Source organism: Hordeum vulgare, chromosome 1H (genome assembly GCF_904849725.1).
Source record: "Hordeum vulgare subsp. vulgare chromosome 1H, MorexV3_pseudomolecules_assembly, whole genome shotgun sequence".
In the NCBI taxonomy this organism is placed as follows: domain Eukaryota; kingdom Viridiplantae; phylum Streptophyta; class Magnoliopsida; order Poales; family Poaceae; genus Hordeum; species Hordeum vulgare.
The window spans coordinates 29397613-29420671 of record NC_058518.1 but is presented as its reverse complement, the minus strand read 5'-3'; the positions used below and the strand labels follow the sequence as shown (position 1 = coordinate 29420671).

Below are 23059 nucleotides of genomic sequence, written 5' to 3'. Positions count from 1 at the left end.
CTTCCACGCTGGCTGCTTTACTCCTTTTTTGGCCTTCTTCTTGAGAATGAACTCCACCCGAGTGGTTTTAGCATCCACCTTGCAATAAGAGGAGTTTAGATTTTTAACCACTTTACTGTTACAAAGGGGAGGTTTAGCTAAGCAAGTCATGCAGTTGGAGTCTTTGCATGTTTTAGCTTTGTACCCTCTAGAAATTTGTTGAAGTCTGGTACTCCTTCTTACCTCAGACTCCACCAAGGGTGTTATGTCCTTTGTCTTCGTCTGATAAGTGACCTCTGTTGTGTCAGGTGCAACCAAGCTTTAGGTTCCTTTTGTCAAAGAATTCTGAATGCACACATGAGCCATAAGAACAAGGCATTGAGCAGGTATAAAGAAATTTAAGTATTCTTTACAAATGGAGCCCTCTCTAATAATTCACCACATAGTTGACTGTAGGAAGCATTTTGTCCACTCAAATTTGTGTGCAGAAACAAGATTAGAACAAATAGAATTAACCCAATCAATAGGTACCTGGATTGGGTGATCAGCTTCAGATCCATATGCAAAATGCTTTTTCCAATCCATCAGACTTTCCTCCCCGAATTCTGTGAAGCAGAGTTCTCCTTGAAAGTAGATTCATGACCTGTTGGTACATACTTTACTTTAACTGCAAACCCTGGGGGAACTGAGCCTGCAGAATAATATGTATTTAACTAGGTTGCAACAGTATTTGAACACTCAGCGGAAAAAGGACTATGAGAGTTATCCAAAATCTCTATTTCCTCATCTACTAGAATGCTGAAGTTTGAACTTCTATCTCGAGAGATTGGCCTATTTTTGTGTTAGCAAGTTGCAAAATTGGGTCCTCTCCTTTTGCAAGATCAAGATTAAAGGATTTTGCATTGATGTCCATCTGCACCTGATTATCATCTGGAATGAATTCAACATGGATTCTTGAATCAGAGCTGTTGTTATGAACTTCTGGCATCTGTATAGGAGCAATGCTCACGGCAGTCCCCGGCAACGACACTAGAATAATGTTGTTGACGTGTTCCTGACTTGATGCCTTCGCGACAACAGAGCCAGAACCGCTCCCAGTTGCTCAACAATTAGCAATTGTCTTGCAATGGCCCACCAGCGCGTGGGTTCGCGGCAGTTTTTGAGGGTAGAGTATTCAACCCAAATTTGTTGGTTCGCCCGTCAGGAAGTGAAAGGATACTCTCAAGTATTAGCAGCTGAATGTGTCGGATTCAACCGCACCCAAAGATTAGTACCTGCAAGCAAAGAATCAGTAGCAAAGTAGTATGATAGCAACGGTGCTAGAAACGATCTGTTGACGACAGACTATTCCTAACTGTCGTATCAATGGCGCCAGTAAGTTGCCCGTGGACGGGAAATATTCTCTCCCGTCAATGTCGTGCTAAAAAGTATTGTAGCGGGTAGCAGCAGCGTAACGAGTAACAGCAGTGGCAAGGAACAACAGTAGTGACAGCGGTAGCAAGTAGCAACAGTAGCAAGTAGCAGTAGTAGCAAGCAACAGTGGTAATAGCAGCAGAGCAAAACAAGTAACAACAGTAACAGCAGCAGAGCAAAACAAGTAACAGTAGCAGCAGCAGTGGGACAAACTCGTAGGCAATGGGTCGGTGATTCGTTTGGATGACATTCATCATGCAACAGTTATAACACGGAGAGATATGTGGCTAGCTCCCGTTCGTCAATGTGATATAGGCATGCATTCCGTGTGTAGTCATACGTGCTTAGAGAAAAGAACTTGCATGACATCTATTGTCCATCCCTCCCGTGGCAGCAGGGTCCAAAAGGATACTACATGATATTAAGGTTCTTCTTTTAATAAAGAACCAGAACAACGCATTAGCACTTGGTGAACACATGAACTCCTCAAACTACGATCATCACCGGGAGTGGTTCCGGTTATTGTCACTCCGGGGTTGCCGGGTCATAACACATAGTAGGTAACTAAAACTTGCAAGATCGGATCTAAAACACACATATATTGGTGACAACATAATAATTTCAGATCTGAAATGATGGCACTCGGGCCCTAGTGACAAGCATTAAGCATGGCAAAGTAGTAGCAACATCAATCTCAGAACATAGTGGATACTAGGGATCAATCCCCGTCAAAACTAACTCGATTACATGATAGAACTCATCCTACTCATCACCGTCCAGCGAGCCTACGAATAGATTACTCACGAACGATGAAGATCTTCATGGAATTGGAGAGGGAAGAAGGTTGATGATGACGATGGCGACGATTTCCCCTCTCCGGAGCCCAAAACAGACTCCAGATCTGTCCTCCAGATGAAGAACAGGATGTGGCGGAGCCTCCGTATCGCAAACGTGATGAAATCTTCTCTTCTGATTTTTTTCGGGACGAAAGTGAATATATAGAGCTGAGTTTGGGGGCGGCAGAGCCACGTGGGCCCCGCAAGCTTGGTTGCCACGACCAGGGGGGAGGCTGCGGCAACAGGGCTTGTGGCCCACAGGCCCATCCCCTCCGGTGGATCTTTGCGCAGGTATTTTTCATATTTTCCAGAAATATTCTTCGTAAATTTTCAGGACGTTCCGAGAACTTTCATTTCTGCACAAAAACAACACCATGGCAATTCTGGTGAAAACAGCGTCAGTCCGGGTTAGTTCCATTCAAATCATGCAAATTAGAGTCCAAAACAAGGGCAACAGAGTTTGGAAAAGTAGATACGATGGAGACGTATCAAGCAACTATTTCCTGCCTCTCTATCTCCGGATCAGGTTACGCAACAGTTTGGACTTCTATAATCTGAATAGGAACAAAAAAAGTCCTGGAGATGTGGCTGCTCAACATGTAAAATATGCAGCTGGTCTTGGAGTGGTTGGTGGGCCTGAATGGGCCCAAGCATTAAATTAAGATCAGGCAGCCCATTGAGATTGACTTGTGCTTGGCCCAATAAGTTCAAAACTTCATTGCCCTCCATCGGAGGAGCTTCCATTCCACCCTCAAAACCAGGTGGGGCAATCTCATTTGAACCAACACAAAGAGTTATTTCACTATTAACATCCATATCTGGAAAATCTACCTGCAAATGGACATCAAGAGGATGAATCAAATTTGCCAACTCGAGAAATTCCTTCTCTACTATATCTTAATCAATAAGATCATTCTCTACTGGCATTGCCCAATGACCCCAACCCGACATCTCATCTTCTTCATTTCGCATGCCATCTTCTAGAGGATCCTGAGCCTGGTTGAGATCTAGGTGATTTTATTACTTATGCATGTCATCTTGAGCTTGGTGCTCCATTATTGGTCCTAGGAAATGGTTATGTTGGTTTTGATGGAAATTTGGGTTGTCCGTCGTAGGATGTGGGTTACCATCCACATGGATAGGTTCTTCATTAGGTGGCCCTCCTGCAAGCATTTCTTATTGCACTATCACCACCGGGACAGTCCAAGATTCAGAATAAGCTTCCTTCGATTCACCCACTACTATGCTTGAGAGGACATCTCTCAGTTCATCCACCCTGATTTTAACTATTATAGCTGCTTTTGTGCTCCTTGCTCGGTCCCAAAGAATTAGTTTACAAGGCAGCACACATCATTTGCAATTTCATGAATGTCTCTTTTGTCAAAAGGAAATCCTACTTCTAGAAGGACACAAATGTCTCTATTCATAGCAAGGTTTATCTAGTTTAGTCCCTAATTGTGCCTTTGGAAAGTGACATGAACATCTCCGAAAATATGAGGACTTTGCAACACCATAGCATCTCTATCAAATGAATGTCTCTTCATGTTTCTGAGCAGCTGGAGAAGAGATGACTCTTACCCGGCTGGCCTGCCTTCCTCATGAACATGTTGTTTGTAAGGATTCTATGACTATCAAGGATGAATTTAGGGATTTGGAGTACAAGCTATCCACCCAACCACCCTCAAAGCTATCCTCTCCACACACGTATTCCGTCCTGACCGAAGCCACCCACCGTTCACCGCCCTCCTTTCCAGCGAGGCGTGCGCTTAAGTAGTAAGCTACCGTTACACCCGCCTTAGCGAGCCCAGTATGGCCTTGCAAGCCACTGGGACATCTTGCGGTCGCGAATGGGCCGCCCTGTTGGCCCATGAGTCGAGTTGTTGGCCTCCCGTTGCTTCTCCTATTCTGCCAAAGCTTCAGTACCAGTATCAGGGGCCCTGACATCCCCACGTTCTTGAATGACGGCTTGTCCCTAAGCTAGAGTTCTTGGAAACAGCTGCTGCAAGGCATCCTTGTCTTCTCACGTTGGCTCAGGAGGTGGTGGCTCGCTCCAGTCCACCAAGACTTGAGCGATAGAACGGTTACTCTTGAAACAAACACGATGTTGCAGCACATGCACCGGAACTTCGAAGGTGACATCAGGCGAAGGTAGGGAAGTTTGAACTGTATACTTGGGAGAGATGAACTTTTTTAGTTGAGAAACATGGAATACCGGGTTTACCTTGATGTTGACAGGTAGAGCCAAACGATAAGCCACTGCGCCAATGCGTTCCAAAACTTGAAAGGGGCCAAAGTAACGAAATGATAGCTTGTGATTAGCTCTTGGGGCCACTCACAATTGCACATAAGGTTGCAGTTTCAAGAAGACATAATCACCAACAACAAAAACTCTGTCAGTTCTGTGTTTATCAGCCTGAAGTTTCATCCTCTGCTGAGGTCTGAGCAAATGTTGCCTGACAGAAGCTTGTACAGCAGCTCTAGAATCCAACCGTTGCTACACATCCATTGGAGCAATAGTATCATCAGGGGTAATGCCAAAGTACCGAGGTGCTTGGCCGTATAAAACTTCAAATGGAGATTTGCCCAAGGATGAGTGCTAGTTGGTATTGTACCAAAATTCACACAGAGGCAACCATTTACTACATTTCTTAGGATATGCAGAAATGAAACATCTGAGGTAATATTCCACCTGCTGATTAACACTTTCAGTTTGGCCATCCGTTTCAGGGTGATAAGCAGTGCTCATATTCAGTGTGGTACCAGTTTTTCATGTAATCAACTGCGAGAACTGACCAATGAAAACAGGAACATGGGCATACCATGTAGCTTGTATATGAAATCCAAGAACAGCTCCACAATCTTACTGGCATTGTATGGATGTTTGACTGGAATAAAGTGGCCATATTTGGTAAAATTATCAATGACAACCATGATGCAATCAAAGTGATCCCAAGATGGCAACCCAGAGATAAATTCCATAGTGATTGTTTCCCAGGATTTGCTGGGTACTGGTAGAGGAGATAGCAATCCTGGGGAGATAACTCTTTCTGGTTTTGCTTGCTGGCAAATGGTGCAGGATTGTACAAACTCTTTAACCATTGTTTTCATCCCATTCCACTTGTACAGGGATTGTATTCTTCTGTAAGTGACAGGGAATCCTGAATGACCACCCACTAGGCTATCATGGAAGGCATGACATATTGTTGCTTGTAACTACAAATCACACCCAATCCAAATACAATTCTTGTACCTGAGCAATCCATTAACCAAGGTAAAGTGAGGTTTTGATGTTGGGTCAACTTCTAATTGCTGCAAAAGTTCCTGAGCCTTGTCATCCTTAGTATAATTGTCAACAATTTATTGCAACTAAGAAGGTTGTGCTGAAGAAATAGTTAATAGATGAGAAGACAGAGGGGGTCTTCTGGAAAGAGCGTTAGCGGCTGAATTTTTAGCCCCCTTTTTACGGACGATCTTGTAGTTGAGCCGCAGTAGTTTAGTGAACACTTTATGTTGCCAAGGTGTGTGCAGTCTCTGACCAGATAATTGAATGGGATTTTTTTGATCTGTTTTAATGGTGAATTCCTGGAACCGCAGATAGGACCTCCATTGTTCAACTGCAAGCAAAATAGCCAAGTATTCCTTCGCATACACAGATAACCCTTTGTTTTTGGGTCCAAGATTCTTGCTAACAAAAGCTAAGGGGTGCCCATTTTGCATCAAAACTGCACCTATGTCAGTGTCACAAGCATCAGTTTCCAACACAAAAGGCAAAGCAAAATTAGGTAAAGCCAACACAGGAGCTTGAACCAGGGCTTGTTTGAGAGTAGTAAAGGCAGTTTCAGTAGCTGGAGTCCAGGCAAACACAATGCCTTTCTTTAAAAGTTCAGTTAAAGGCCTACTGATCATGCCTTAATTTTTAATTAACTTTCTGTAGTAACAAGTGAGCCCCAAAAATCCTCTGATCTATTTTACATTTGTGGGTGTATGCCACTATTGTACAACCAAGATTTTGGATGAATCGTTGAAGACACCCCTGTCACGGATGATGTGGCCCAAATAGGAAACTTGCTGCTGAGCAAAAGCACACTTATTGAGTTTCACTTTCCATTGTTTTTCTTGCAGAGTACTAAGCACCTTTTCAACATGAACCAGATGTTCCTTCAAGGTTTTACTGAAGACTAAGATGTCATCAAAGAACACTAACACAAACTCCCTCAAAGAAGGTAAATATGTATTCATAACTCCTTGAAATGTTCCAAGGGCACCGGAAAACCCAAAACCCATAACCAGAAACTCATAATGGCCTTCATAAGTTTGGATGGCTGTTTTAAACTCTTCTCCAGGAGCAAGCCTAATCTGATGATACCCTCCTCTTAAATCCAATTTAGTGAACCAGCAAGCTCCCTATAACTCATCAAGTAGTTCATCTATTACAGGAATAGGGTATTTACTTTTCATTGTGATGGCATTTAAGTGTCTATAGTCAATCACCATGCATGAGGTGCCATCCTTTTTCTTAACCATAAGGACAGGAGAGGAGAAATGATTGTGGCTCAACCTGATCATACCATTCTGCAGCAGTTCCCGAACTTGTTTCTCCATTTCAGTCTTCAAATGAGGAGCTACTCTGTATGGTACGATAGCTACAGGTCTAGCTCCTGGAACCAGAGGAATGGTGTGATCATACTCCCTTCTGGGTGGTAATCATTTTGGCTCCTCAAACACAACAGAAAATTTGTCTAACAGTGCGTGCACTTCTGGGATATGGGTAGGAGACTCTGCATCACTAGATAGTTCTATGCTCATAACTATGAAGGCCCACCGAGCAGGTAGTTCACCTTGTAATGTAACCACCTTTTGCTAAAACTGAAATGAGCACCATTTTTTATCCCAGTCAATGACCATAGGGCTATGACATGCCAACCAGTCAAGTCCTAAAATTCCATCATAACTACCCAACTGAAGAAGTCTGAAGTCTGTATGGAAGGTATTTCCCTGACACTCCCACTCACATTGTTGCACAACCTGTGAACAGGATAAGTGAGCGCCACTAGCAACTGTCATTGCAATAGGTTTAATACTCTTGATACCTTGAAGAACAAGAGCCAAGGTTGTATTGAGGAAGGAATGGGTTATACCAGAATCAACAAGGAATGTGAGTGATTGTCCTTGCACAACAACTCCCAACTGAAGTGTGAGAGGATAAGATTTAGCAGAAACAGCTGCAGCCGATAACAACATTAGATTATCAGAGTCACTATACGAGTACTCTTGGTGAGATTGCTCGTTACTCTGTATATGCTCTATCATATATACAGGCATTTCTTGGTGAGCACTCCTGTACAAACTACCAGGCATTTCTTCATAGGCATATAACTGGTCATATAATTCAGCAAATCATTCCATGTAATCAGCCACAATCGACTCTTGAGCAATACAGAACATCTGCCTTACCAGAGTTTTCTATTGGTTGCAACCAAAGCTGTGCATCAAAAGCTGACCAAATCCTGGCCACAGTAAATTTGGTGATCGGCGTTGCACCGCTTCCAACCAACGTGCTGTTGTGCCTTCAAACTAGGAAGTAGTGAATGAAATCCATCTCACCGGAGGGGTACCCCAATTAGATAATACTAGCAAAAAAGCACGTGCGTTGCAACGGGAGAAAAAAATACCATCCATTCTAACTCTATAAATTAAATCAATGACGTCGCAATAATTTATATTAGAGGAAAGATGTAATTAAAAGAATAATTCATAAGATGGGACGTGAAACACAATTTTTTTGGAAGCTATAATAAATATTCCGGTCATTTGGAATCATCCATGAACAGACTTATATAGTTAAAAATTAAATGTCACTTCTACTTAAATTTTTGTCCCCAAACTTTGCCCATAAATTATTTTGTCACCTTACCAAGCCCCACCAAATATCTGAACTTTTTTTCAGACCTTACAAATATCTACTTCCTATTCAAATGAGTTTGAATTCAACTCTTCCATATGGGTTGAAACTTCTTTAGTTGAACTAAGTATAAATTATATGCTTTACGTTAAAAGTTTCAACATTTTCCATGCATCCTAGCCATTTCTTTTCCATCCTGCTCTATTTATACTTCTTCTTTCTAATTTCTATAAAGGAATTTAGAGAAAGAAATTAAAGGAGAGAGAGAGAGCAATAGTGTAGAGCCCATCTGGCCTGCCAAGGCCCAGCCGCACTATTTTCCTTCAGTACCTGCACAAACATTGTTGGAACCATCAGCTTTAGTAGTATCTCATCCCTCATTACCCCTTTCGCTCCCTGTTGAAGAAAGCAAAGATACAAAACAAAAGAAACAATTTCTGTAGTTTGTGATTCTATCTGAGAAAGTGAATTGACTGTATACAGAATGACAGTGACTTATCATATAAAATATCAGTGCATAGTTGTAACCAAAAATGAGAAACAATAACATGCACATCTACATACAACAACCATTTTTGTGCATACATAGTTGTATTCTACAACAATTAAATTGTGATGCAGATCCAAATCCATTTCGGTGTGTATTGTAGTATTGAGCTTTGAAGAACACAGGCACAACAATTCAATAAGGAGACAGACCAGGAAGCAATCCAAATACTAAGTGCACACTGTAAAGTGGGGATACCTTCAATGGATAACCCAAGCATATGACCGTAGAAGCACTGATACCATCGGAGCTAGCTACCATGCAGCTGACCCTGAGAATGTTGAAGCATCACATAAGTGTACTCAGAAGTCAGATCATATGACAAACCAAAAAGATGCACAAGCAACAACATTATCACACCACTAAATGTTACCTCGAACCCATAGACTTCCTCATAAGAACAAGCGGGTGACCAGGATGCTCTGCCACAATATTCTTCACCACACTGAGATGATGGTCGACAAGCTTGTCTGCCTTCGAGGAGGCCTCCGTTTACCACCTGACATATCTCCAGTGTTGTTGCTTGATAAATTAATCAACCATTAAGTGAACATGGGTCAAGCATTAAGAACTGGACCTTCAGATAAAAAAGAAACAATTAGGAGTAGATGGAATTGAATAAACTCACATGGATAGTCGAATGTTACTACTTCAATGGCATCCAGGGCATCTTTCACCATCTCCTTCCAGCTAGAAGAACCAATTGTCAGTTCTTAAACATAACTATCCACATACCAAGCACATATAGATGTGTACACAAACTGGAATCCTCGTTCAAGCGATTTCAAAAACTGCAGATCCATCAAGCGCGTGAAGAAGAAGCAGAGAAAGAGAGCTCACTGGGTCATCCAATCAGAGGAGGAGGGGGCACCGGCACCGTGGGCGAATACGACCACCGGTTGCCGGTGAGTAAGTTTAGTCCAAAAGGGCGGAGGCGGTGACGGCGCCGTCGTGCGCTGATCCGCGCGGCGGCGCTTGCGAGCCATGGAGGGAGGTTAGGGGCTAGCACGTGCAGGCCATGGCGGCTCTGGCGAGCAGGAACTGGCGAGGCCGGCTGAGTCCTGTGGCGCAGCGAGGAGGAGAGGCCGGCTGAGGGCTGGGGCGGCCGATGCGGGAGGCTATGGCTGGCCTGGTGCGGTTGGTCAACACGGGGATCGGGCGAGGCACTCGACCTGGATCCCGATCCAAGAGCGAGGCGAGGCGAACGCCCTGCTTGGCTGACCCGATCCAGAACGGGGCGACGGGGACTCGCAGCAGGGATCCGCGGCGGAAGGCGACTGGCGGCGGCAGCTGCTGCGCGGTGCGGTAGGGCGCCTCGGGCACGGGAGCTCGAGCTGGGCTGCTCGCTCTGATGGGGAGGCAGGGAAGCGCAGCTCCGATGGGTTAATTTTTTTACTCCTACACGTACCGATTCGTTGACTTACTTGGGGATTGCGGGTTGATTAGCTAAATCAATTTGTGTAAAAATGCCTCGGCGGGTTTTCCGACAGAAACGATAGCCTCTTTATTATTAGGTAAAGATTTTGTTAAACAATAATCAATAAAAATTAAAAAGAGTGTTGATGACAACCCTCCCCCTCTAAAAAAAAATATTAAACAAATATCCTTATAAAATCCAAAAGATTAGATGAAAAATACAGAGATGAACGGTCGTGGATCAAGGTCGTCATTTATGGATTCTATCGAGCATTGGATAGCTTGGCGGTTATTCTTTTTCCTAAATAAATCAAACTGGTAATTAAGTTGTACATATCAATATATCTCTGCAGATATTTTGCTCATGTATGAAATATGAATTGTTCTTTGATTGCATGCATGCTTGGCTGGCCACCCATGTATTGGTTACCCTGTTTTTCTTCTAATATTAGATATTTGAGCCACACGTTTAATTGCTCGGAGGCAAAACAATGTTTTTTAAGCACTATGCATATTTATTTGAACCATGATGTGAGGAATTTTAATGCATGTTGCCCTCCTCCTTTTTTCTGACCGAGCCCCTTGACATTTTTTCTTCGTGGAAGAGCTAAGCCACTGTTTTTCCCAAACCAAGAGTCCGAGTCCTATAAGCTAAAAGATACCCTCGTGTAAGTATATGCCCACGTGGAGGACTCGTACCTTTTTTTAGAAAGGCAGTGCTAGGCGTCGGCGCGCCGGCCTGAAGGCTTGCGCCGGTCGCGCAGCAGCCGTCAGATCAAGGCCCCCTGACCGTCAGATCTGGTCGCGCGAGCCCCCACCGCCCGCCATCCTCGCACGCGCCGCAGTCCCAGCACGCGCCTCGCCCGCGCCGACGCCCCAGCACGCGCCGACCGCCTCGCCCGCGCCGACGCCCCAGCACGCGCCGACCGCCTCGCCTCGCCTCCTCACCGCTGGTCGCCGCCGGTCGCCGCCTCGGCCGCCCGTCGAAAGCACCATGGATGCAGCCCGTCGGTCTTCACCATGTCGCATCTCATCCCCTGTGTTGCAAACGCTGAATAAAAAGTTTCAACCGTGTGTAGAAAAAGCTTCAACCGTTAAGAAAAACAGCTTCAACCAAAAACATCAACGAGGGGAAGTTGCAAACGTTGACAGAAAAAGCTTCAACCGTGTATGAAAAAAGTTTCAAACGCCGCTCCGACTGCAGCATCTCGCGTGGTCACTCCTCAAAAAGTTTCAACTGCTAAAAAAAGCTTCAACCAAATACTTCAGGAGGAAAAAAGTTGCAAACGTTGATAGAAAAAGCTTCAACCATATATTAAAAAAGTTCCAACCGTCGCCCCGCTGCAGCATCTCGCGTGGTTCACCTTCGGTCACCGCCGTCAGGCACAGCGGCTGCCGGTGGAGAAGCCGCAACGCTCGCCGACAACGCCTGAGGTTGCAGGGGGGGGGAGGGGAAAGGATGCACTAGTAGAAAACGGGCCTTTGGCCTGGACCATTTAGTCCCGGCTTGCCTCTGGGCCGGGACTAAAGGCCCGGCCACGTCGCCCCAATTCTCAATGCCTCCCTTGAGGCTTTAGTCCCGGCCCGTAAGGAGCCTTTAGTCCCGGTTCGTGTCCCAAACCGGGACTAAAGGGCTACGCGGCGGGCAGTGGTGGTGGCAACCGTTCGTATCCCCCTTTAGTCCCGGTTGGTGGCTCAACCCGGGACTAAAGGACTAACACGTGGCATGTCGTGGTTGTGGCGACGGTTGGTATACCTCTTTAGTCCCGGTTGGTGGCTCAACCCGGGACTAAAGGACTAACACGTGGCCTGCCGTAGTGGGGCGACCATTGGCGTACCTCTTTAGTCCCGGCTGGTGGTTGAACCCGGGACTAAAAGCCTAACACGTGGCCTGCCGTAGTGGTGGCAACCGTTTGGTATACCTCTTTAGTCCCGGTTGGTGGCTCAAACCGGGATTAAAGGCCCAAACGGTTTGCATGCCGCGTCGTTTCGGGCGATGAAAAGCACGAACCGAAGCGTACAATCGCCATTTTTCTGTTCTTCTTCTCTCTCGCGTCGCCCTCTCTGTTCTTCTCCTCTCTTCTTCCCTTCTCTTCTTCCACCATGCCAACTACCTTTCATGAGGTGGTCGCGCATGGCACGACGAAGCTCCGTGTCGTGTACACGAACCTGAGCACGGAGGTGCCGTTTTTCCTTCAACAGTTGAAGGAACGATGGTTTAACCACGCACCGGATCATGAGAAGTTCTTCGGGCTGGATCTGGAGTACACGGCCGATCAACGCGGTGTTGCCGTCATCCAAATATGCTTCGCAAGCCATGTCTTGATCTTCCAATGGGCGAGGTAAGTTTTGAGGCTTTCTTTGATCCAAGATAATGACGTTGTATAAGTTTATTTGTTTCTATCATAGTTGGTTCCCTTCAAATAGTTGTAGTGAAACAATTTTGATTAGTTGAAGGGGAGCACAATCTAATTGGAATAGTGTTCCATAATCTGAAAAATCGTATTAGAATCAACTAGTGTTTAATATGTTCCATTGGAATCATAATTGGTTCCCTTCAAATAGTTGTAGTGAAACAATTTTGATTAGTTGAAGGGGAGCACAATCTAATTGGAATAGTGTTCCATAATCTGAAAAATCGTATTAGAATCAACTAGTGTTTAATATGTTCCATTGGAATCACAGTTGGTTCCCTTCAAATAGTTGTAGTGAAACAATTTTGATTACTTGAAGGGGAGCACAATCTGATTGGAATAGTCTTCCATAATCTGAAAAATCGTATTAGAATCAACTAGTGTTTAATATGTTCCATTGGAATCATAGTTGGTTCCCTTCAAATAGTTGTAGTGAAACAATTTTGATTAGTTGAAGGGGAACACAATCTGATTGGAATAGTGTTTCATAATCTGAAAAATCGTATTAGAATCAACTAGTGTTTAGTATGTTCCATTGGAATCATAGTTGGTTCGCTTCAAATAGTTGTAGTGAAACAATTTTGATTAGTTGAAGGGGAACACAATCTGATTGGAATAGTGTTCCATAATCTGAAAAATCGTATTAGAATGAACTAGTGTTTAATATGTTCCATTGGAATCATAGTTGGTTCGCTTCAAATAGTTGTAGTGATCTCTCTAGGTTCCATTGCATATGTTCTATTTGAATCCTAAAGATAAGTTTCTCTTTAGTTGTAGTGAAACATGTTTCCTTATTGCAGCAGTATGTAACATTTGTTCCATTCTAATTTTTTTTCTGTTGCAGGAGTGACAAGCATTGTCCTGGACTCATGGAGTTCCTTCGCAGCGGCGTCACTTTTGCTTCCGTTGACATAAGGAACGACAGGCTGAAGATGAGGCACAACTTCGGTATTGAGATACCAGCTGGTTGCCTCGTTGATCTCCAAACGATATTCAGGCTTTGACATGACAGGACTTCGATGGCTCATATGGCAGTTGCCTTGATCGACGAGTCGTATGGTGATATGAAGACCAGTTTCCCAAAGTATCAGCACAAACTTTGGGAGAAGGGCCACTTGATGATATCAACATTCAGTATGCAGCAAAAGATGCATACGTTTCATACGAGTTGTACCGCAAGATTCGAGTCGTCAACTATGGCCAGCGTCACCTCGAGGAACTTGGACATTCTGATTTAGATGATTCAGACGAGTAGTGTTCTGAACGTCTAACACTTGTATATATATCTATGGTAGCTATTATTATGTACTGTTTGGGCTAGTATCATGTACTTCTTGGACCAATTTATATATGTCTAGTTTCTGTTTGTGCCATTATAGTTTCCAAATTTGAATGGTTTAGCCCTTTCTAACTTCATTTGCTACTTTTGAATGGTTTAGCCCTTTCTAACTTCATGGTATCATGCATTTCTATCACATATATATATACAAAAAGTCTTCAGTTCAAATAAGTTCAAATAAGTTCAGTGCTTTTCAATTTCAGGGTCAACTAGCTCAAAAAAATAAGTAAATGCACGAAATATACCAAATGAAGTCAGAAATTGTTGAAATTTTGTGATGTGCCTTTAAATGGTGCATTTTGAACACACAAAAAGTATGGAGTTCAAATAAGTTCAAAAAAAATGAAATCCCTTTGTAAGAGATGAGTTCTCGTTCGAAACCCTGCTACTTCGAGACAGATTGTCAGTTTTGTACACGAACTGCATCCAGTTTTTGTCGTAGCCCTCTCAACTTTTTAACACATGCTATGTGGGTGAAATGATGATAGCATGCCAACTTTCAACATTTTCAGAGTTCATTTGTAGTGCTTTTCAATTTCAGGGTCAACTAGCTCAAAAAAAATAAGTAAATGCACGAAATATACCAAAGTAAATGGTACCTCATGCTAATCTTCCTATCAGACCTTATGATCGTACCCCCGAGGAAAACGCCAGGATAGCAAAGGAACAACATGAGGCGCAGATGAAAAGGAAGGAACCCGAGCCCCGCCCGAAATACACCGAGAAGAACATAGCATGGGCAAAAGACTTCATGACCACTCCATCACAGTATGACTTACACTATAAGCCTGATGACTATACACGCACATTGCACATTGCAGAAGGAAGTGAAAAAGAGCAGGTCACATGCAAGTGCAAGTGGGAGAAAATCAAGTTCAACTACAAGCAAGAAAAAAATCAGACATTCCTCAGCTTGGACAACAGGCCAAATAGTCGATCCCACCCCTCATTGTGTTAACCGAGAATGTTCCCCCTCCGGTGCAGGGGCAAGCTTTTGAAAAAGCAAAGGAGTTGGCGGATGCATGTGGTATCTTGGTTGAAAATTTGCTGGCTTCCCAAGACGACAGGATACCCAAGGCTGTGGTAGCCCCTAAGCCACAGTTTGTCATGGGAGAGCCTTTGGTCAGCAAAGATGATCTCCCAAGAAATATGCGTTACTTGCATAAATGGTACTTAAGTGAATCAAAGAATGGGAGAACGATGATCGTGCTGAGTGTCCCACAGGAGTACTACGACCGCTCCGAAGAAATCCATATCGACTTTGATGAACTCTTCCAGATGTACAATGGCGACGCCCTCGACAAATCGCTTATGAGTTGCTATTGTCTGTAAGTTTTTCAATTCGTTGTCTACATATAACTTGTTTAGTTATTTCAATTCATTGTCTATATATAACTTGTACTCTATTATGCAGAATGAAGATTCTGGAGTGTAAAAGTAAGAGCATCATAAATATTGGGTTTATTGATCCAGATAAAATACATATAGCGACGCTAACTAATTATCCCAAGGAGACGGAGGAAAACCTTCTAAGGTTTCTAAGAGATCAAAATTTCTGTGACCACATACTGTTTCCATACAACTTCAGGTGAGGGTCTTTACTCTGTTGTGTCCATTCACTTATAAGTGTAACTGATAAGTTACTCACACACATATATATATATATATACACATGTGCAGCTTCCATTGGATTCTGTTGGACATTCAAATTGATAAGGGAAGAGTTGATGCCTTCGACCCATTATCGAGACCCTTGGAACAGTTCCAAAGCCTACAGGACATGCTCCAAGGGTAATTTTAATCATTCTTGCGCTCTATCGGTCTCTTTCGATGGTTTTCTGATATATCAATTAATGAAAAACTTAGCAAATCATTATCCTTGTCGGGCAGGGTTTGGAATCGGTTCAAGTGCGTGACTCCCGGTAACTTTCCTGAGAAGCTGACCTTTAGAGCGGCTCAGGTAAGTAGTAGTATGATGTACTTCTATTAATTTTCAATACATTTATGATGCTAGATTATTATTTTGATTATATATATTCCATTCTCGTAAAGTGCGACGAGCAGCCACGGGGAACACATCTATGCGGATACTATGTTTGCGAGACCATTCACACGTTTACCTCTGAGTTCAAGGAGCAAAGATTCGACGTAAGCAATGAACATTCACACCTCTATTTTTACCCGTCATTCTTTGTTATCATGATTGATATTCATATTCATCTCCTCTTCTTATATAGCACACGGCTATGAGGACAAAGGTCCTACCAGCGCAACACGCGATTGCTGTTGCAGAGGAGCTTGCGGGATTTCTGAGGACGGAAGCTATAGACTGATGTTCGTCCATGTAATTGAATAGACGGGCTCTAGTCCCGATAATTCAGATCTCCATATAATTGTATATATGTGATCGCGTGTAAGATAAGTTAATCTTATATATATATATATATATATATATATATATATATGCATAATTATTTATATTTTAAATTATATGAAAACTAATTCCCGAACACAAAACGAGGCATCACGTTAATCTCCTGAACACCTAAACCCTAAAACCCTAAAACCCAAAAATAATTTCATTCAAAAAAAAACCCAAAAGCCAGCAAAATCTGAAAATCTTTAGTCCCGGACCATGTAACGAACCGGGACTAAAGGGCCTGCCCCTGAGGCGCTACGAGGCGCCAACGTGGAGCACCTTTAGTCGCGGCGTGTAAGAGGGCCGGGACGAAAAGGTTAGGCCTTTAGTCCCGCCCCTTTAGTCCCGGTTGGTGAACCGGGACTAAAGCCCCTTACGGGCCGGGGCTATAGGCCCTGTCCCCACTAGTGAGGGGAGTAGAAGGAGGAGGAGGAGGAAGGAGATGGAGGAAGGGGGAGAGGAAAGGACGAGGCGGGGGGCACGCGAGATCCCTGCCGTCAGGCGCAGCGGCTGCCGGTGGAGAAGCCGCAGCGTTCGCCGACAACGCTTGAGGTTGCAGGGGGGAAGGAGGAAGAAGAGGGAAGAAGGAGGAGGAGGAGGAGGAAGGAGATAGAGGATGGGGGAGAGGAATGGAGGAGGCGGTGGGCACGCGTGATCTGGTCGATCCAGGCCAGCCACACGATCGGTCGAACGTTTCGGCCGGCGCGCTGGCGAAAAACGTTTACCTTTTTAGAATACTACTATTGATCAGTCGTGTCCGGCTACAACACTAACACACATGCTGGTTTTCTCCCTTTTTTTAGATGTACGCATCTTTTACTTTTGCTAGGCAAGATGCACGTACTGTACCACTTGCCCTATGTTAACAAGACATGAGATGAAAATATTTTTTTCACATAAACATGTCATCCCAGGCTCACCAATTTATGTTACGTAAATCGAACGGTTACAGAATCATAATTTTAGAAGATCTACAAGATCAAGGGCTGGCATTTTCTGATTAACGTGGGAATTTCTAGCATATTCTCTATTTCTTACCCGTATTTTACTTTTAGTATATAATAGAAGATAGATAGATAGAAGATAGATAGATTATGCTCATCAAGTTGACCTAGATATTTTTATCTAGGAGGTATGTGAATCGGAAATTCGAACCGACCCTCTTATCAAGAGGTTAAATTTAGTTGAAAAAGTAATCAAGTATTTGAAAGAAAAATTGAAAAGAATTGAAGAAGAGAAGATGAAACTGAAGTTGTATGTTGCTGATGTCGTCGATGATCACAAGATCAAGATGGAGAAAATGCGCTTGAAGATTAGAAAGATTAAAAAATATGCCATTGATAGTGAGGCTTGGTATCATTATGCCGTTGAATCAATTGTTACCTTTGTTGCGATCTTGATCGCATTTGTTGTTGCATTTAAATTCTTTAGCTAGAGAGTTTGTATGTTGTTTTATGAGAATAAGTGTGTATGAACTTTATGTATGAACTTGTATTAATTTGGTCTTTTCGGTGTTGTGTAATGAAGATGAGTCGGCAATGGATGTACGATGACCGATGCTCTCCCTGGTTTGTTAAATGCGTGCATACTTTTCTGATTGCGGCTGAGGCAAACAAGCGGGCGGACGGTTTTATGTGTTGTCCATGTGTTGTCTGTAAGAATGATCAGAATTACTCTAAGTCAAGAACCATTCACGTCCACCTGTTTGAGTCCGGTTTCATGCCTCACTATAATGTTTGGACCAAACACAGAGAAAGAGGGGTTATGATGCAAGACAATGAAGAAGAAGAGGATGACGACAGCTATCATGGCCATGGGCTCCCTGAATATGATGCAAAGATAAACTGCGCAAGTGAAAAGGAGATGCTGAAGTTGCAGCGCATGTTAGAGGATCACAAGAAATTGTTGTACCCAAATTGCAAAGCTCACAAGAAAAAGCTGGGCACTACAATGGAATTGCTGCAATGGAAGGTAGAGAATGGTGTATCTGACAAGGGATTTGAAAAGTTGTTGATAATGTTAAAGAAGATGCTTCCAAAGGACAACGAATTGCCCGATAGTACGTATGAACCAAAGAAGGTTGTCTGCCCTCTAGGATTAGAGGTGCAGAAGATACATGCATGCCCTAATGATTGCATCCTCTACCGCAGTGAGTACGAGGATTTGAATGTGTGCCCGGTATGCGGTGCAATGCACTATAAGATCAGCCGCGATGACCCTGGTGTTGTTGAGGGCGAGCACCCCAGGAAGAAGATTCCTGCCAAGGTGATGTGGTATGCTCCTATAGTCCCACGGTTGAAACGTTTTTTCCAAAACAAAGAGGATACCGAGTTGATGTGATGGCACACAGAAGACCGTAAGAAAGACGGGAAGCTGAGAGTACCCACTGACGGGTCGGAATGGAGAAAAATCGAGAGAAAGTGGCGGGACTTTGCAGCTGACGCAAGGAACGTAATGTTTGGTCTACGCGCAGACGACATTAATCCTTTTGGGGAGCAAAGCAGGAATCATAGCACCTAGCCTGTGACTCTATGTATGTATAATATTCCTCCTTGGTTGTGCATGAAGCAGAAGTACATTATGACGCAAGTGCTCATCTAAGGCCCAAAGCAACCCGGCAACGACATTCATGTGTACCTAAGGCCATTAGTTGAAGAATTCTTACACCTATGGAATGATAAAGGTCTACATGCGTGGGATGAGCATGGACATGAGGAATTTGACCTACATGAGTTTCTATTTGTGATCATCAATGATTGGCCTGCTCTCAGTAACCTTTGAGGACAGACAAACAAGGTATACAGCGCATGCACACACTATTTGGATGATATCGATAGTATATATTTGGATAATTTTAAGAAGAGTATCTACTTGGGACATTGTCGATTTCTTCCAAGCAAGCATCCCGTAAGAAAGAAAGGCAAGCATTTAAAAGGTGAGGCACAACACCGGAAGAAGCCTCGCCACCATACTGGTGATGATGTACTTGATATGGTCAAGGATTTAAAAGTAATCTTTGAAAAGGGTCGTGGAGAGAAATCTGTTCCGAATGACGTTGATGGACGCGCACCCATGTGGAAGAAGAAATCTATATTTTGGGACTTACCCTATTGGAAAGACCTAGCGAAAACGTACATAGTTGTTCCAGCGGAAATACTTTGTTTAATTCTACCACTTCTACTAGGAGTAGCCTTTCTAGTGTTAGCTAAACGTAAAGTAATGGCTTTTGTGCAACATCGAAAGGGTTCTGGTGTAGTGGGATCGTCCGGATTGTTACAACCTCTCTGCTCTGCAATTGACTTGATGCACGTGACAAAGAATCTTTGCGTGAACCTGCTAGGCTTCTTGTGCGTGTATGGGAAGACAAAAGATACATCGGAGGCACGGGAGGACCAGCAACGTATGCACAGAAAAGACGGCATACATAAGGGTCGTGCCAGCTACGTCTTACCAAAGAAGAGAAGGAAATTTTCTTTGAATGCCTCCTCAGTATGAAGGTCCCATGTGGCTTCTCGTCGAATATAAAGGGAATAATAAATATGGCAGAGAAAAAGTTTCAAAACCTAAAGTCTCATGACTGCCACGTGATTATGACGTAACTGCTTCCGGTTGCATTGAGGGGCCTTCTACCAAAAAATGTTCGATTAGCCATTGTGAAGCTATATGCATTCCTCAATGCAATATCACAGAAGGTAATAAATCCAAAAATCATACCAAGGTTAGAGAATGATTTGGTGCAATGTCTTGTCAGTTTCGAGTTGCTGTTCCTGATACGTCTCAAACGTATCTATAATTTTTGATAGTTTTATGCTGTTATCTTATCAACTTTGGATGTTTTATATACCTTTTATATCTTTTTTGGGACTAACTGATTAATTCAGTGCCAAGTGCCAATTCTTGTTTTTTGTGTGTTTTTGACTCGTTTCTGATCTGATTTTGGAACGGAGTCCAAACGGAATAAAAGCCCCGAAATAATTTTTTCGAGAATAGAAGAAGATCGGGGGACTTGAGGGCCAAGGCAGGAGGCCCACAGGGAGCCCACCAGCCCTATTGCCGCGGCTTGTGTCCTCCCTGGCGCTCCCCTGCCCTAGCTCTTTGGCCTATAAATTCCCTAAAATCCCCCCAAAAAATAAGGGCGTCCACGAAACCACTTTTCCGCCGCCGCAAGCTTCCGTTTCCGCGAGATCTCATCTGGAGACCCTTCCCGGTGCCCTGCCGGAGGGGACTTTGGAGCTGGAGGGCTTCTACATCAACATCATCGCCCCTCCAATGACTCGTGAGTAGTCCACTTCAGACCTACGGGTCCGTAGTTAGTAGCTAGATGGCTTCTTCTCTCTCTTGGATCTTCAATACAAAGTTCTCCATGATCTTCATGGAGATCTATCCGATGTAATCCTCTTTGGCGGTGTGTTTGTCGAGATCCGATGAATTGTGGATTTGTGATCAGATTATCTATGAATTATATTTGAGTCTTTGCTGATTTCTTATATGCATGATTTGATATCCTTGTAAGTCTCTCCGAGTCTTGGGTTTTGTTTGTCCAACTAGATCTATGATTCTTGCAATGGGAGAGGTGCTTGGTTTTGGGTTCATACCGTGCGATGACCTTTCCCAGTGACAGAAGGGGCAGCAAGGCACGCATCATGTTGTTGCCATCAAGGGTAACAAGATGGGCTTTCATCATAGATTTGAGATTGTCCATCTACATCATGTCATCTTGCTTAAGGTGTTACTCTGTTCTTATGAATTAAATACACTAGATGCATGCTGGATAGCGGTCGACGTGTGAGTAATAGTAGTAGATGCAGAAAGTATCGGTCTACTTGTTTTGGACGTGATGCCTATAGATATGATCATTGCCATAGATAACGTCATGACTTTGCGCGGTTCAATCAATTGCTCGACAGTAATTCGTTCACCCACCGTCTACTTGCTTTCATGAGAAAAGCCACTAGTGAAGACTACGGCCCCCGGGTCTATTCACAACTATCGTCTCCACTTTTACTTTTACTTTGTTTTGTTTCCTTTTTGCTTTTAGTTCTCACTTTGCAAACAATCTATAAGGGATTGACAACCCCTTCATAGCGTTGGGTGCAAGCTCTTTGTGTTTGTGCATGTACTTGTGACTTGAACGCTCCTCCTATTGGATTGATACCTTGGTTCTCAAACTGAGGGAAATACTTACTGCTTCTGTGTTGCATCACCCTTTGCTCTTCAAGGGAACACCAACGCAAGCTCCAAGTCCGCGGGGGAATCCTTTGCATATTTGCCAAGGAAGTCCGTGTAGGCGTAGCCAGCAGCAGAAGGACCTCTGACGCCGTTGCCGGGGAAGGTCTTTTGTTACCATAGCAGTTCCCACCATCCTTCTTCAATATCATGACGCACGTCCTAGTTCACCTAGCCGAAGATATTGCCATTCTTGCTCCTATATTTCTACACAATATGTTCCCCTTTGAGAGGTTCATGGGAGTCTTAAAGAAATATGTTCATAACCGTGCTAGGCCCGAAGGAAGAATCTCCAAGGGCCATGAAAATGAGGAGGTAATTGAGTTTTGTGTTGACTTTATTCCTGACCTTAAGCCGATCGGTGTTCCTGAATTGCGGCATGAGGGCAGACTGGGTGGAAAAGTCATGCTAGGACCGCAAGAAATAATATGTCTGGACGGGCATTCTCTCACTCAAGCATACTACACAGTTCTACAAAATTCCTCCTTGGTGGCTCTGTATATCGAGGAACACAAGAATATTCTACGCTCCAAACACCAGGAGGAGTCTGACGATAGGATTACACGTGAACAAACGGGGACTTTCGCCGGTTGGTTGCGGACACTTCTCATGCATGAGGACGCTGTTGAAGATGAGTTGTACTTGCTGTCCAAGTTACCATCTTTGAATATATTGACTTTCAAAGGGTACGAGATAAATGGGAATATATTTTACACGATGGCCCAAGATAAAAAAGAGCACCAACCAAAACAATAGTGTCCGCTTTGATGCAGCAAACACCAATAGGCCAAAGCACACATAGTATGGCTACATAGAGGAGATATGGGAACTTGACTAGGGACGTGATTTGAAGGTCCCTTTGTTTCGGTGCAAATGGGTTAATCTGATAGGAGGCGAGATAACGGAAGACCCGCAGTACGGAATGACAACAGTGGATCTCAACAATCTTGCGTACACAGAAGAACCATTCATCCTAGCCAATGATGTGGCGCAGGTTTTCTATGTGAAGGACATGTTTACCAAGCCGAGAAAAAGAAAAGATAAGGAAGCGAATACATCATTTGATGAGCCAAAGCGTCACATAGTTCTTTCAGGGGAAAGAAACATAGTGGGAGTGGAGAACAAGACAGACATGTTAGAAGATCATGAAAAGTTTCATAAAATTGCTCCCTTCGCAGTGAATATTGACCCGAGTATCCAGTTAAATGATGAAGATTGTCGATGGTTACGGTGGAAAGGGACACACGCGAGGAAAAAGTTTTACACCCAAAGATCCCACTCCGGGATGTGATCGGCTTCACTTTCATCACTTTCTTCTCTAGTCAGTTTCATGACTTATATATCTCGAAAGTCCCACTTCGTACAAACCGGAGGGAATCTTTAATTTGTAATAGTTAGGGTACTTATGTGTGATTAATTTCTCATCAATTTTCAACCCTTTCTAACAACATTTATTATTTTTCATGCATTTACTGTTTTTTGAGCTAAATGACCCTGAAATTGAAAATCACTACCAAATGAACTCTGAAAATGTTGAAAGTTGGCATAGTATCATAATTTCACCCACA

General features: G+C 43.5%; 1 pseudogene; it reads right to left on the bottom strand.

Moving 5' to 3' along the window:
- Positions 1–563: 563 nt before the first annotated feature.
- Positions 564–9663, bottom strand: LOC123396050 (annotated as a pseudogene).
- Positions 9664–23059: the final 13396 nt, after the last annotated feature.